The sequence below is a fragment of the Sus scrofa genome, chromosome 4 (genome assembly GCF_000003025.6).
Source record: "Sus scrofa isolate TJ Tabasco breed Duroc chromosome 4, Sscrofa11.1, whole genome shotgun sequence".
NCBI classification, from domain to species: domain Eukaryota; kingdom Metazoa; phylum Chordata; class Mammalia; order Artiodactyla; family Suidae; genus Sus; species Sus scrofa.
The window spans coordinates 82,033,460-82,050,900 of NC_010446.5; the positions used below are offsets into that span (position 1 = coordinate 82,033,460).

Genomic DNA, 17,441 nt, shown 5'->3' on the forward strand with positions numbered 1-17,441 from the left:
CCTTGTACTTACCCTCTGCTCATTCAGTGGCATGATTGTATTGGGTAGGGATTTCACAAAATACAGGCATCAGAGAATCAAATTTTTGGCTTTTGTGTTCCAGTGTGGGCTCACTTCTATAATAATTTCCTGTAAAATTAAGCATAATTATGTCAATTTTTTGAGGCAAGAAATCAGAGGTTTATAAATTCTTAAAACTTAAAGCAGAAGCAGTAGTCTTAAAAGCCAAGGTTTTAATTTGCAAGAGGCAAATCACTGCTAAAAAAAAAAACAAGATTATTAAGGGAAGTATTGAGCTGCCAGGGTCCTGACCCTAGCCTGGGAGACTGTTTAAGAGAGAAGGGTGTGAGATGGGGGTCAGGAAACCTCAGAGGCAAGATCAGTGTCCCTGGAAAGGCCTCCATGTTGGCCTTCCTACTCTGGGCTGAGTTGGTGTTGGGGGCTGGGAATCTGAGAGTCAAGGCCCTCTTTTGCTGTAGGAGGCAGCCACTGCGCCTCTGCAGGGGCAGTAGGGGAAGAGAGGGGGCTGCCCAATATCACAGCAGATGGGCCTGATACAGCAGTTCAGTCTCCTCCTGCCTGGATAGTCCATCAGGAGGAAAAGCCCGGATATCCTCTGAGGCAGTGAGGAGAGGCTCAGAATATGCTGAGTGATGGCCTGTGTACCTTGAAGCCTGGACACAGAAAGACCCCTTGTGGATCGAGGGCTGGAAACCAGATGGAGTCTGAATTTCCAGCAAGTACCCATGGCAGAATGACAGCACAGATGCCACTTAGGGGTAAGGAAGATGAGAGAGGGGAATGTGGAAATGACTCTGTTTAAACTTGAAGTGAGTACCATTTTTTTCCTCAAGGGGCTGAAGTTTCTGCCAACAAGCAGAATTGGTGCATCAAATAGAAGTTGAATAACAGAGGAGTAAAGAAAGTTACTTTTTTTTTGTGAACATTTGAATCGTATAGTTTGCAAACTAAGCATTTTTACCCACTCCATTAATGTTGACAAGGTAGCATACAGATATGCAAAGAGTTCTCTGGGAGACTTTCCAGCTGAAAAAAAAAATCCATTATCAGTCTTTGTGTCCTCTGAACCCAGAAAATGTGGTAAATTCTCCTCTGCTGAAAAGAGTGTGAGAATTTCCTTAGGCTGAAAAGCCTTGTGGTTCAAAGACAGAAGTTGGTCTTGCTTTTCTACAAATAGTTTGGTTGTTATTTATACCTCATCTGACTCCAACGGCCCTGCTCAGTCTTGTGCTTTGAAATTTCAGGCACAGATATCTATATGATGTTTTCTGTTAATATTTTCATCTTCTTGGGAATTTCCATGGCTAGTGTATTTGAAACAGGGCACAAAGGAAGTTTCAGGGTTAGAAGCAAGTGAGGCCTGAAAGGCCAGGTGGGAAGTAGACAAAGAAGTTAGACTTTGGCTCTACCACTTGCTGGCCATGTGACCTCTGTAAAGTCACTTTACCTTTCTAAGTCTCTGTTTTATGACCTTGAAAATAGATATTATACCCACCTGTACAGAATTATAAAAATAACACTCCCTCTCACCATACACAAAAATTAACTCAAAATGGCTTTAAGACTTAACTATAAGACGTGACACCATTAAATACCTAGAAGAGAACATAGGCAAAACAGTCTTCGACATAAATTTCACCAATGTTTACTTAGGTTGGTCTCCAAGGCAATAGAAATGAAAACAAAAATAAACAAATGAAACCTAATCAAACACATACTTTTGTACAGCAACAGAAACCATAAGCAAAATAAAAAGACAACCTACAGAATGAGAGAAAATATTTGCAAATGACGTGACTAAGTGCTTAATTTCCAAAATATACTAACAGCTTGTACAACTCAACAACAGTAAGAATAAAACCAAACTACACAACTGAAAAATGGGCAGAAGACCTAACCGGACATTTCTCCAGAGAAGAAATATAAATGGCCAATAGCCACATGAAAAAATGTTCAACATCACTAATTATAAGAAAAAATGCATATCAAAACTAAAATGAGGTACCACCTCACACCAGTCAGAATGGACATCATCAAAAAGTCTACAAATAAATGCTAGAAATGATGTGGAGAAAAAGGAATCGTCCTACACAGTTGGTCGGAATGCACGTTGGTGTAGCCACTGTGGAAAACCGTATGGACATTTCTCTGAAAAGTAAGGATACTCCTGGCATATATCCAGATAAACTATAATTCAAGAAGATACATGCAACTCTATTTTCATAGCAGCACCATCCACAATAGCCAAGGCATGGAAACAACCTGTCCATCAACAGGTGAATGGATTAAGATGTGGTACCACATATATACAATGGAGTAATACTCAGCCATAAAAAGAACAAAATAATGCCATTTACAGCAACATGGGTAAAACTTGAGATTATGATGTTAAGTGAAGTCATAAAGAGAAAGATAAATATCACATGATATTACTTATATGTAGAATCTAAAATATGGCACAAATGAACCTATCTACAAAAGAGAAACAGACTCACAGACAAGAGGAACAGACTGTGGTTGCCAAGGGGGAAGGGGGGGAGGGAGGGATGGAACGGGAGGTTGGGGTTACTTGATATAAGATACACATAGATCAAAGGAACAATATAGTCCTATTATAGCACAGATGTCCCACGATAAACCCTAAGGAAAAGAATATTTAAAAAGATTAAATATTAAAAAATATATATGTATAACTGAATCACTTTGTTGTACAGAGGAAAGTAACACAATATTGTAAATCAACTATACTTCAACATTAAATTGACTATTATAAAATTAAAGTGAGGTAGCATATCAGTTTGCTATGACAAAATACCAGAGACTAGATGGCTTAAACAGCAATTACTGTCCTCACAAATCTGGTGGCTAGAAATCTCAGATCAAAGTGGCAGCAGGGTTGGTTTCTTACAGCCTCTCTCCCCGAATCGAAGATAATTGCCCATCAGTCTATGTCTTACAAGTACTCCAGTTGTGTCATATTAGAGTCTACACATATGACCTTAATTTACCTTAATTACCTCTGTAAAGGCCCTATCTCCAAATATATTCCTATTATGAGGTATACTGGGAGTTAGTCTATCAACATATGAATTTAGTGGGGACACAATTTGACCTGTGGGTATAAAGGTAGTGTATACTATACAGGTAGAGTATGAAAAGGCTCAGCACATAAGAGGTGCTCAATTAATGTTAATTCCCCCTCGTGGTCTCTATTAATGACATCTGCTCTAAAGAGATTTTCCCCTCTGACGTTGCCCTTGGGCAAATGGCTTGGAGGCAACATAATGAAAATAGGAGATTTAATAAAAAATATAATTCCACTGATAAACTTCAGATGTTTGATTTTGGACAAAAATCATGATTATATGAGTCACCTCCTGAAAATAATAACTAGCTAACAAGGTAGATATCAAAATTATAACAAAGCAACAGTCCCAAAAGTGCCTAGTATACTACTTGACTTCTGTTAGATGTGTCATAAATATTTCTCCAATTTTACACGGAGGCTTTGGTAAAGTTCACAGTGTTAAACAAATGTGAGAGCCTGTATTCTGCAGCTCCCCTGACCTCCAGACTCCACTTGGAAATGGAAATAGCCACAGGTAATAAAAGACTCAGGTTGCTTACCTGTTTCATGCTATTTCTCAGGTGACTGCCTCTCTAGGATGTGAGGGAGCTGGGTTCCTTCCTTCATGGGTGCCTCATGAAGAGGTGCTCCAGGTAGGTGCTGTTCTCCAAGGTCCCGAGGGAGAAACTGGGGTGGTTGTTTCTTCTGTTTGTACTCCTAGTGTGTAGAAATCAGAGGTAGAGCCCTTCAGTCCTCCTCTCCTGCTTCCCTGTACCTTTTCCCAAAAACACAGAGAGCAATATCCAAGCTGCTAGGAACCAAATGTGTTTGAAGCTCCCATCCTGACTGGCCTTTTGAAGGCAGAGCCAGGTGTCATGGCGGAGGTAGTGGGTTTGGGGGTTCCTACCACAGGTACATGTCATTATGTCTGACAAATGGTTAGTGCTCAGTGTTTGCTAAGTGGATGTCAGCTTTCTCTATTCATAGCTGAACTGCCTTCATAGGTAGCAGAAATCGGTCTCTTGGGCATTCATAGTTTCCAGAACCTTCTCCATCTCCATAGAGATATTGTCTTGGTGAGGGCTTCCCTCAGCTGCCTGAACCCCATGGGAGTGGGCAGGGTTCATGGAAGAGGGGAATTCCAAGTTGTGTGTTTCAGCAAGAAATTGGGGACCAGAATCAGCCTGTAATTTCTGTAATTGGTGATCTTATTTCTCTCAGAGACAGCTGTTTTTTTTTTTTTTTTTTGCTATTTTTGTTTTTTGTCTTTTTTGTCTCTTGAGGCCTTACCCATCCAAATCCTCTTATTATGAAGCCTAGAATGTGAGTCAAATGGCTGTTTTCAGTCCACAGGGGGTTGCCTGCACTTTGTTGATGAGATACTGGTGTGGGAGTAAATAAAAAATTCAGTTCTCATTGGAAAGGCTGGCACAGAGTTTCCACGGGAAAACACATTTGAAGCATATGATTGAATAACCCTTTTTGCTGAGGTTTTCCTTTATAGTTAGTGGAGATGCTTTTAGGCTCCCAGAACTACCTGGAAATCCCAGTGACATCAAAAAGAAAATGCTATCTTTGGATGTTTCCCTTGAAAGGAAAATTTGGTTTGTGTGTGGTTTTTACAAAACCTCATTTGGCTGATTCTCCAGTAGTGGTCAATATTGACTTTTCTGAGTAGACAGGTGATTATTTTAATTTGCTAGCACAGGGGAAGCCTTCCACCCCACCCCAAAGTTGGTTTAATTAAGGTGAGGTTTACATGCTGATGTAGTGTTTGGGAAAATAAATGGGGGCCCAATGAGGTTTCTGGACATGTGGTATGCGTAGATTACTGTTGTGGATGGATGGCCCTGCTTCTGCCCTGGAAATAGGTGTCCTGATCCTGAAAAGAAAAGGAGCTTTATTACTGAAGTGATGATAGCCAAATAGGCGGAATATTATGGCTCCTCGCAGATAATGAAGGATATTAATGTCTACTTTACTTTTGATATATTTATTCCACACAATTACCCAATGAGGTGAGTCTTCTTGATTTTCCAATCATAGGGTACCTCAGAGATATTCCAAGTTTGGGTTCAGACAATTTCAATAAAGAGAATATTGCAATAAGGCAAGTCACATAAATTTTTTAGTTTTCCCGTACATACAGAAGTATATTTATACCATACTGCAATCTATTAACTGTGCAAAAGAACTATATCTAAAAAATAAATGTATATATTTTAATTAAAAATGCTTTATTGCTAAAAATTGCTAACCATCATCTGAGCCTTCAGTGAGTCATAGTCATTTTGCCTGCGGAGTGTCTTGCCTTGCTGTCTTTTTAAAAAAATTATTATTAAAGTATAGTTTACAGTGTTTCATAAAGTTCTGTTGTACAACAAAGTGACCCAATCACACAGATTTGCCTGTGCTCTATAATAGGATCCCATTGCCCATCCATTCCAAATATAATAATTTGCATCCACTCAATCCCCAAAATGCCCATCCATTCCACTCCCCCCTGCCACTGGAACCCCAAGTCTGCTCTTCTTGGCCACGCTCTGTTTCTGTTGTTTGCTATTTTTAGACAGGATCATCTGTTCCATATTTTAGATTCCACAAATAAGTGGTATCATATGGTATGTCTTTTTCTTTCTGGCTTACTTCACTTAGTATGAGAGTCTCTAGATCAATCCATGTTGCTGCAAATGGTATTAGTTTGTCTTTTTCTATGGCTGAGTAGTATTCCATTGTATATATGTATCACATCTTCTTAATCCATTCATCTGTTGATGGACATTTGGGTTGTTTCCATGTCTTGGCTATTGTGAATAGTGCTTCTATGGACATAGGGGTGAATGTATCTTTTTCAATGAAACTTTTGTCTGGATTTATGCCCAGCAGTGGGACTGCTAGATCATACAGTAGCTCTATATTTTTCTGAGGTACCTCCATATTGTTTTCCATGGTGGTTGTACCAATATACATTCCCACCAATAGTGGAGGAGGGTCCCTTTTTTTTCCACACCCTCTCCAGCCTTTGCTGTTTGTTGATTTGTTAATGATAGCCATTTTGACTGGTGTGAGGTGGTACATCATTTAATTTGCATTTCTCTAATAATTAGTGATATTGACATTTTTTTCATATGCCTGTTGACCATCCATATGTCTTCTTTGGAGAAATGTCTATTTAGGTCTTCTGCCCATTTTCAAAATTGGGTGGTTTGTTTTTTATGTTGTTGAGTTGCATGAGTTGTTTGTATATTTTAGATTTTAGATTGTCTGTTGCATTGTAGTTGCCTTGCTGTTGATAGCTGCTGACTGAGAAGAGTGGTGGTTGCTGAAGTCTGGGGTAATTTCTTAATATAAAACTACAATGAAGTTTGTTGCATGAATTTATTTTTCCTTTCACAAATGATTTCTCTGTAGCCTCAATGTTCTTTGATAGCATTTTACCCACAGTAGAACTTCTTACAAAACTGGAATCACTACTCTTAGTACCTACTGCCCTTTCTCAACTGTTTATATACTACTCTAAATCCTTTATTGTAATTTCAATTGTTTTCATAGCATCTTCACCAGAGTAGCTTTCACCTTAAGAAACCACTTTCTCTGTGCTTCTGAGGCAATTCCTCATCTGTTAAAGTTTTCTCATGAGATTACAACAATTTGGTTGTAACTTCAAGCTCCGCTTCTCATTCCAGTTATCTTGTTATTTCCACCACATCTGCAGTTACTTCCTCCACTGAAGTCATGAACCAAAGTCATCCATGAGGGTTGGAGTCAAATTCTTCCAAACTCCAGTTCATGTTGATATTTTGATATTTTCCCATGAATCATGAATGTCCTTAATGGCATCCAGAATGGTGAAATCTTCCCAAAAGGTTTTCAATTGATTTTGCTCAGATCCATCAGAAGAATCCCTATTTATATCAGCTATAGCCTTACAAAATGTATTTCTTAAATACTAAGACTTAATAGTTGAAATCACTCCTTTATCCATGGGCTGAAGAATAGATGTGTTAGCAGGCATGAAAACAACATTAATTTCATTTTACAGCTCCACCAGAACTTTTGGGTGATCAGGTGAATTGTCAATGAGCAATAATATTTTGAAAGAATCTTTTTTTTTAATATTTTGAAAGCTCCATGTTGGGCTCTACACCATCCCATACCTCATGGTCAACAGAATTGGAGGCAAGAGGTACTTGGCATAGGCACAAGATGAGGCACTGTCAGGTTTACCTGTATGAAATTGGTCAGCACCCAGGCAGAGCTGATGGTCACAGTTGTGACTAGAGCAAGAGTCAAGTGAGGCTGAGAGGATCTGAATTAAACAAAAGAAGTTTCTGATATAACACTTTTAATTTTGAAAAAAAAAAAGAACATCCTTTTATGTAGTTGACCTCTACATTTTTTCATCAGTAGTCTAAATAATGGCAAAAGATATCATTCCTAACTTATCAGAAATGCTTATTGACATTTTAAAACAGAATTGGGTTCTGGTTCCAGGTATGATGACTATGACCAGTCAACTTCAATCCACATAGAAAAAACATAAAATCTGGAAAACCAAAACCAACAAACGAAAACAAACAAAAAATTATCCGAAGGTACTAGAGAGCAAGCAGAACATACTGGCTCTTGTGGGAATTCCACACTTGCTTGGAGAAGGAAGACTAAATTATATAAATAAGTTCCTGTCTCCTACCTTAGGACTAGGTTGCATGAGGCAACAGCACATATAACAAAACTAGCAATCATTCAGACCTGGAGAATAAGAAAATTGAAATTAGGAAACTGTAAATGCAGGAGAGTGGGTAAATTCCAGAAGGGAAAGAACTAGATAGGGGACCTCCAAGTGCTATCTACCCACATCTCTGACTGACTCCTGAACTACACCTGGGCAGAATAGACTCAAAGCAGTCAGCCAAAGATAAAAAAGATCTGAAAAGAGACCAGAGGTGACATATAGGAAAGAGAGGTTGCAATTCAAGCTCACCCAAGAAAAATACCTGCTAAAACACATTTTCTCTTTGGAGAAAAATAAGAGAATCCAGGTTTTCCACAATATAACATTCATACTGTCTATCATAGAATTTCAAATTACCTCTCACATGAAAGACCCAGGAAATGAAGCATATTCTCAAAAGAAAAGGACTCAAAGCAAATCAGATCCTGGAATTAAACAGGTATTGAAATGAATAAACAATGATTTTAAAAGTAGCTACATGGTTTTTTTTCTCAGGATTGCTTTGGCGATTCTGGGTTTTTGTGATTCATATAAACTTTTGGATTGTTTGTTCTAGTTCTGTGAAAAATGTCATGGGTAATTTGATAGGGATTGCATTGAATCTGTAGATTGCTTTGGGTAGTATGGCCATTTTTACAATATTAATTTTTCCAATCCAGGAACATGGAATATCTTTGTATTTATTTACATCTTCTTTAATTTCCTTGATTAATATTTTATAATTCTTGGCATATAAGTCCTTTACCTCCTTGGTCAGGTGTATTCCCAGATATTTCATTTTTTGGGGTGCAACTTTTAAGGGTATTGTATTTCTGTATTCCTTTTCTAATATTTCATAGTTAATATACAGAAATATGACTGATTTCTGAATGTTAATCTTATATCCTGCTACCTTGCTGAATTTGTTGATCAGTTCAAGTAGTTTTTAGGTTGAGTCCTTAGGGTTTTCTATGTGTAGTATCATGTCATCTGCATACAGTGACAGTTTTATCTGTTCCTATTTGGATGCCTTTTATTTCTTTTGTTTGCCTGATTTCTGTGGCTAGGACTTCTAATACTATGTTGAATAGCAGTGGTGAGAGTGGGCACCTTGTCTTGTTCCAGATTTTTCTCCATTGAGTATTATATTTGCTGTGCGTTTGTCATAAATGGCTTCAATTATGTTAAGGAATGTTTCTCTATACCCACTTTGTTGAGAGTTTTTATCATAAATGGATGTTGGACTTTGTCAAATCCTTTTTCTGCATCTATAGAGATGATCATACAGTTTTTGACCTTTATTTTGTTAATGTGGTGTATGACATTGATTGATTTGCATATGTTGAACCATCCTTGTGTACCTGGAATGAATCCCAACTGGTCGTGGTGTATGATCTTTTTGATATGCTGTTGGATTTGGTTGGCTAAAATTTTGTTGAGAATTTTTGTGTCTATATTCATCAAAGATATTGGCCAATAGTTTTCTTTTTTGGTGGTATCTTTGTCTGGTTTTGTAATTAGGGTGATGGTGGTGTCCTAGAATGTCTTTGGGAGAAGGGGGACCCTCCTGCACTGTTGGTGGGAATGGAAGCTGGTATAACCACAATGGAGAACAGTATGGAGATACCTTAGAAATATATACATAGAACTATCATATGATCCAGAAATCCCACTCTTGGGCATCTCTCCAAACAAAACTTTCCTTAAAAAAGACACATGCACCAGCATGTACATTGCAGCTCTATTCACAATAGCCAAGAGATGGAAACAACCCAAATGTCCATCGACAGATGATTGGATTAGGATGGTGTGGTATATATACACAATGGAATACTACTCAGCCTTAAAAAGAGCAAAATAATGCCATTTACAGTAACATGGATGGAACTAGAGACTCTCATACTGAGTGAAGTAAGTCCGAAAGAGAAAGACAAATACCGTATGATATCACTCATATCTGGCATCTAATATACAGCACAAATGAAATATACAGCACAAATGAACCTTTCCACAGAAAACAAAATCATGGACTTGGAGAATAGACTTGTGGGTGCCTGGGGGAGGAGGAGAGGAAGGGAGTGGGAGGGATTGGGAGCTTGGGGTCAACGGATGCAAACTATTGCTCTTGGAATGGATTTACAAGATATCCTGCTGTGTAGCACTGAGAACTCTGTCTAGATACTTACAATGCAGCATGACAATGGGAGAAAAAAAATATGTATACATGTATGTGTAACTGGATCCCCATGCTACAGTGGGAAAAAAAAATTTGTGTTGGGGAAAACAACAATAAAAATAAATTAATAAATAAAATAAAAGTAGCTTCATGGGAGTTCCTGTCGTGGTGTAGCAGAAACAAATCCAACTAAGAACCATGATGTTGTGGGTTCAATCCCTGGCCCTGCTCAGTGGGTTAAGGATCCGGTGTTGCCATGAGCTGTGGTGTAGGTCACCAACAAGGCTTGGATCCTGCATTGCTGTGGCTGTGGCATAGGCAGGCAGCTGTAGCTCCCTAGCCTAGGTTCTCCCTAGCCTCAGAACCTCCATATGCTGTGGGTGTGGCCCTAAAAAGCAAACCAACCAAACAAACAAAAAAGTGAGGATGAGCTACTCCCTGGGTGAAGACATTTACGATGTATATAACCAGAAAAAAATAAAATAAAATAAAAGTAGCTACATGAAGTAAAACATTTTTAACAAAGGAAAATTTCAGGAAATCCAAAATTATGTCATTCTTTCCACCATACTATTTAACATTTAATATTATAGTAACTAAATATTCAAAACTTGCATGAATGATTTTCTTTCCTTTTATGACTGCACCTGCATCATATGGAAGTTGCCATGCTAGGCATCGAATCAGAGCTACAGCGGCAGGCCTATGCCACAGCCATAGCAACACGGGACCAAAGCCTCAATTGCGACCTATGCCACAGCTCACAGTAACTCTGGATCCTTAACCCACTGAGTGAGTTCAGGGATCCAACTCACATCCTCATGTACACTATACTGGGTTTTTAACCCTCTGCACCATAACAAGAGCTCCAGAATGATTATTTTTGAATAGTTAGAAAGTTTTTGTTCTTTTTTCCTTGAAATAAAATTTTCATTTTACTATTTATACAGTTTCATCTAAATATACAATACTTTTATGGTTCAAATATTTTAACTTTTGTCATAATTCTCTCTCAAGAGATATTTTTGTTTTCTGTACTAAAATGAAGTTCTGGGTGTTAAAAGTCAATCATATGATCATCTCAATAGATGCAGAAAAGGCTTTTGACAAAATTCAACACCTGGTTTTGATAAAAACTCCAGAGAGTGGGAATAGAGGGAAACTACCTCAACATAATAAAAAATTATTTATGGAAAAAGCCACAGCTAACATCATTCTCAATGGAGAAAAATTGAAAACATTTCCACTAAGATCAGGAACAAGACAAGAATGTCCACTTTCACCACTATTATTAAACATAGTTTTGGAAGTCCTAGCCACAGTAATCAGAAGAAAAAGAAATAAAAGGAATCCAAATTGGAAAAGAAGAAGTAAAACCATCACTGTTGCAAATGACATGATAACATACCTAGAAAACCCTAAAGACAGAACCAGAAAACTGTTAGAATTTGCAATGAATTTGGCGAAGTTGCATGCTACAAAGTTAATACACAGAAATCAATTCCATTTCTATATACTAATAATGAAAGATCAGAAAGAGAAATCAGAGAAAGCATCCTATTTACAATCACATTAAAAAAATAAAATATCTATAATAAACCTACCTAAAGAGACAAAAGACCTGTACTCTGAAAACTGTAAAACATGGATGAATGAAATTGAAGAGGACACAAACAGATGGAAAGATATACCATGCTCTTGGATTGGAAGAATCGATATTGTCCAAATGACTATACCACCCAAGGTAATCTACAGATTCAATGCAATCCCTATGAAATTACTAAAGTTATTCTTCACAGAACTAGAATAGAATATTTTAAAATTTGTATGGAAACACAAGAGACCCTGAATAGCCAAAGCAATATTGAAAAAGAAAAATGGAACTGGAGGAATCAAGCTTCCTGACTTTAGACAATACTGCAAAGCTAGTCATCAAAATAATATGGTACTGTCAAAAAGCCGGAAATATAGACCAATGGAACAGAATAGAAAGACCAGAAATAAACCTAAGTACCTATGGTCAACTAATCTATGACAAAGGAGGACAGAACATACAGTAGAAGAAAGATAGTCTCCTTAATAAAGGGTTCTGGGAAAACTGGAAAGCTACATATAAAAGAATGAAAGTAGAACACTATCCAACACTATATACAAAAATAAATTCAAAATGGATTAAAGACCTAAATATAAGGTCAGATACCATAAAATTCCGAGAGGAAAACATAGGCAGAACGCTCTTTGAAATAAATCACAGCAACATCTTGTTTGACCCACCTCCTAGAATAATGACAATAAAGACACAAATAAACCAATTGGACCTAGTCAAACTTAAAAGCTTTTGCACACAAAGGAAACCATTAAAAAAGTGAAAAGACAACCCACAAATTGGAGAAAATCTTTGCCAATGATGCAACAGACAAGGGCCTAATCTAAAATATACAAACAACTCATGAAACTCAACAACAAACAAACAACCCAATCAAATACGGGCAGAAGACCTAAACATTTCTCCAAAGAAGACATATGAATGGTTAACAGGCATATGAAAAAATTCTCGATATCACTAATTATTAGAGAAAGGCAAATCAAAATTACAATGAGATACCACCTCACACCAATCAGAATGGCTATCATTAACAAGTCAATGAAAAACAAAGGCTGGAGAGGGTGTGGAAAAAAAGGGACCCTCCTCCACTATTGGTGAGAATGTATATTGGTACAACCACTATGGAAAACAGTATGGAGGTACCTCAGAAAAATAAATATAGAGCTACTGTGTGATCCAGCAATCCCACTGCTGGGCATAAATCCAGACAAAAGTTTCATTGAAAAAGATACATTCACCCCTATGTCCATAGGAGCACTATTCACAATAGTCAAGACATGGATACAACCTAAAAAATTCTATTTTAAATTGAGTTATTATTCTCTATAGTATCACAATATAGCTGGTCAAAACAACATAAATATCTTACATATTTTGTTATTCAATAGAGTAAAATTTTATAGCAAATGCATATCTTGCTAAAACAGATGAGTTTTTTTATTTTTTCATTTTTTTATGTATTCTTGGATAAATATTACTGCTAGTGTAAGCTAATTTTCCTATTTTTAGGTATAAATACTGAGAAACTTCGTATGAATAAGTGGTTAGAACTGAAAGGGGGGGTATATCAGTAGCAGTCAATAGTTATTACTCTCAGGAGTTCCCACAGTGGTGCAGTGGAAACAAATCCAACTAGTATCCATGAAGATGCGGGGTCCATCCCTGGCCTTACTCAGTGGGTTGGGGATCCAGCACTGCCATGAGCTGTGGTGTAGGTCACAGACGTGGATCGGACCCCACATTGCTATGGCTGTGGCGTAGGCTGGCAGCTATATATCCAATTTGATCCCTATCTTGGGAACTTCCATATGCCATGAGCGCAGCCTTAAAAAGCAAAAATAAAATAAAATAAAATAAAAAATAGTTATTACTCTCTGAAAATGATTCTTAATGATCAACTGTCAACTAACATCTTCAATTTTGTAGAAAGCAGAGTTGGAAATCACCTGATTTGTGAATATTTTTTTCCTTAGTTCATTAGAGACACTTTCTTATGACATGCACAATATTTAATTTTCACGTTTTTAGTGCTCTGGAGGGTTTTATTTATTTATTTTTAACACTCTGGGGCAGTGTATTGAATTTAGGTTTAGAATAGATGAGAGATGAGTTTTTCTTTGGTTAAGTTGGATAGATATAACTGGTGGTCAATGAAAAAACTCGGCATGAGCAGCTATATTCTCACCTATATAAATTAGGAATGAGTTTAAACAGAAGTTGAAAATCTAGATTGATCATGTTGAAACTGTACACACCATATGCACTTCCAGGAAACTCAGACACATACTCCAGTTTAAAAAATTACTGACTTAAGAGAATCAGGACACTGGAAACCACCCACTTGATAAGAGATTTCAAAGAGAGTTTGGGTTTAAGAATCAGTTTTTTTACTTGAAAAGGTGAGAAAGGATCTTAGTCTAATACCAGCCAATGAAGTAGTATAAAATGGGGAACCTTGGGCTGATACAGAGTTATACTATATCCAAAGTGAAACTAATAACAGTGGAATCTTGGATTTCTTGAGGAGATGGAGAGGAAAAAGTTTCTCATTTGAGCAGTGTAATGCAATGCATAACCGCATAAAAATGCAAAGAAAAAAAGGTGGAGAAGAACATCAGATTGGCAAAAGGAGCAGTACTAGCAGCACTTGTAGTTAAGAGAATAAAGAGATTTCTATTAGGCACTGAATTTGAGTGAGATTATTGAAGTCTGAGGAATCCTGTGGAAGTAGCTTACTTCTAGAAATATTAAAAATACCCAAAGAAAACCATCATTTCAGAGAGGTCAACTGAGGATTAAATAGAAGGTGAAATAAGCTATTTAGAACTGAAGTAGTGATGGCACAGGACTGAATTCACTAAGTGATCAACTGTGTAGTTACTTTTGACACCACTGGAAAGTAGGGTTCAGTCTTATGCTATCACATCCTCTTGTCGTATCATGTAACCAACGAGTTGAATGGAGATTAGACCACATGAGTGCTAAACTTCCTTCTGGCTCTAACATGCTATGAAAGAATACTATGCAAATGTTCAAAGCAGTATTATTCAAATAGTAAAAAAGTGGAAATAATGAATGGGACAAAAATAAAAGTGAAATAATGAATAGACAAAGTGGTATATCCATTCATTGGAATAATATCTGGCAATAAAAAGGAATGAAGTACTGATAAATGCTACAACTGAGATGAAACTTCAATATATTATACTAAGTGACAAAAGACAAATGGACCACATATTGTATGACTCTATTCATATACAATGTTCATAACAGGTAAATCTACAGAGACAGAAAGTAGATTAGTGGTTGCTTTAGCTTAGAGGTTGGAGAGAAATGGGCATGACTGCTAATGGGTACCGGGTTTGTTTTTGAGATGGTGGAAAGTGATTGTGATAATTATAAAACTCTTTTAGTATAGTAAAAAATTCTTAAATGTACAGTTTAAATGGTTGAATTGAACCATATGTGAATTATATCTCAATAAAGTTTCAATTTTTTAAGAAAAGAACACTGTGAAAGAAGAGGAGAAAAGAGCTTGGATTCTGGCAGAGACATAGGACTGTTCTGTTTTGACAGAGGTTATGAAAGGAGAAAAAGGCCAGGAATAAGAGATATTACCTAGGAATGTGGAGTTACCTGGGTAGGTAGGGGCAGACAGGAAGCATCCTGAGGATGAGTGGGCATGTGGTGGTGAAGATGCTGGTGGGATGTCCTGAAGTAGGAAAGGGGGAGATCTTAAGGCATACTCTCTCTGCTTCAAGCCTTTTCTTTTGCTAGATTTGCACCTGGGCATATCCTCCTAAATGGATTTCTTTGGCCCCCTACCCCTATATTCATATCAAAGCAGCTAAAGATATAATTTTTCTCCCAGTTCTTTTTCATTCTTGTTAAAATGCCTTCATCTTCCCTGGCTTCCTGCCTCTTTTGACATGATGTCCTCCTCTTTTTGTTTTGTGCTTACTGGTATTTTCTCTCTGTTAAACATAGGCTGTTTCTATTTTACGTTTTATTGTTATTAAAATGTCAGGGTTTGACTTTTTTATATTTAATTTATCCTTCCATTGGGTCTTCTGTGGGCTTAACATAAAGGTTTATTACATATAAGTGTAAAGATTCACTACAATGCTTAAAATGAAGGAAGCCAATGTGGCAAGTACTGCTAAGATGAAAAATTTTATGCCATAAAAATAACGACAAAGCAACCTGACATTTTCAACAATTTACACAATAAAGAAATTGAAACCATCTTAAATTCTTTTGTCTGTATTCTCATTTTTTTTTATCCAATAGAGACACAGGTTAATGTCTTATCCAGGGTTTATCCAAATTTTTACCCAACTAAAGCTAGATTTCAAATTCATTAATTTAGTCATTCATTCATTCATTCAACAAACATTTATTGAGCACCTACTATGACTAGGAATCTTGTTAGATGCTAGAAATAATGATGAAAGGAACAGATCACTCCTAGATGTTGACACATACAATCCAGCAGGAGAGATAGATGTTATGCTGATAATCATAGCAACTTCATAATTACATAATTAAAATTATAATGTGTTATAAATAATAAATATAAATACTATCATCATATATATTAGGCCCCCTTCTTTCTTGCCTTTCTTCCTGCACTTATTTGGTAAAGAAGCCCATGAAAAATATTGGAAGGGATTTTCAAATTACTGAATATTTTAAAAGATACAAAATTTAAATCTTTCAAGTGCCTTAATTAAGAAGAGCTGTCCCTAGTTTAATGAATAGGTCACTGGTAATAAACAACATTTAAAAAATTAAATAACTTTTAATTCAAAATATAACATATGTAGGAAAGTGTCAAGATCATGTGTATACAACTCAACGGTTTTTTTTTTTCAAACTGATCACACCTGTGTAACCAGAACCTAAGTTAAGAAACATGAATGCCTACTTTTATTCACCAAATTCAGTTTTTTAAAAGGACTAGCATTTTAGAACAATTGCTATGTGCCAAGCTCAAAGGAAAGTCTTTTATAGATCCTGTATCCTGCGAAGAACAGATTTTTTTCCCCCTCTTATGCATTAAATTACTCTCTGGAAATCTAATTGACACCTACCATTTAATTAGCAAATCCATCCTTTTCAGATAGCCTGAACAATATCCTCCAGCCTAGCATAGATAGGACGCTTGCAGTTCTGCTTTCCTGGAGATTTTCCACAAGTGCAGGAAACTTCCATGATGGCAGAGGCCTTGGAGCCCATGAACAGAAGCAGGGAAGTGGCAGTTTCTCTGGATGACTGTGTGCCAGGCCCTTAAGCAACCCGGTGCCAGGGTTTCTTAATTTGCTGTTCTGTATCTGTTCCTTCCCCAAGGAGAAAAGAGTAGGCCCATGTGCCTTTCTCCACTTCGCCTCACCACAATGTCCTCCATAAGGATAACTAAAATTGACTTGCTAATTTCTCTGAATAGCGAAGGCCACTGTAGGGGGGGCATCTCTTAGCCAACGGCAAATTATTTGAAGCTCTGAAGAAATTTTATCCAGTACTTGGGGTACCATCTCTATGAATTCTTGGGGCTTGAGGCAGGGGATTGCAGTGGGATTTTAAAGAGGCTGGAAAAAACAAACAAACAAACAAACAAAGGAATCCAAAGGACTCTCTCTGGGAGAAATGAAGACAGAAAAAGTCACCTACTGCCAAAAGGAAGTTTGACCCTCAAGGAACAACAGTAAGAAAGTTTACTGGCAGCTACTTTTTTTTTTTTTTTTTTTTTTTTTTTTTTTTTTTTTTTTTTTTGCTTTAGAGACCAATCTAGATCAGAAAGCAGGAACAGGAACCAAGGACTTAATATTGTTACCAATTATACCAGAAGTTATATGGG

At 37.0% G+C, this 17,441-nt stretch overlaps 1 pseudogene; it reads right to left on the minus strand.

Annotated features, from left to right (window-relative positions):
* LOC106510108 overlaps nucleotides 458–17,441 on the minus strand; it is a 198,604-nt pseudogene continuing 181,620 nt past the window's right edge.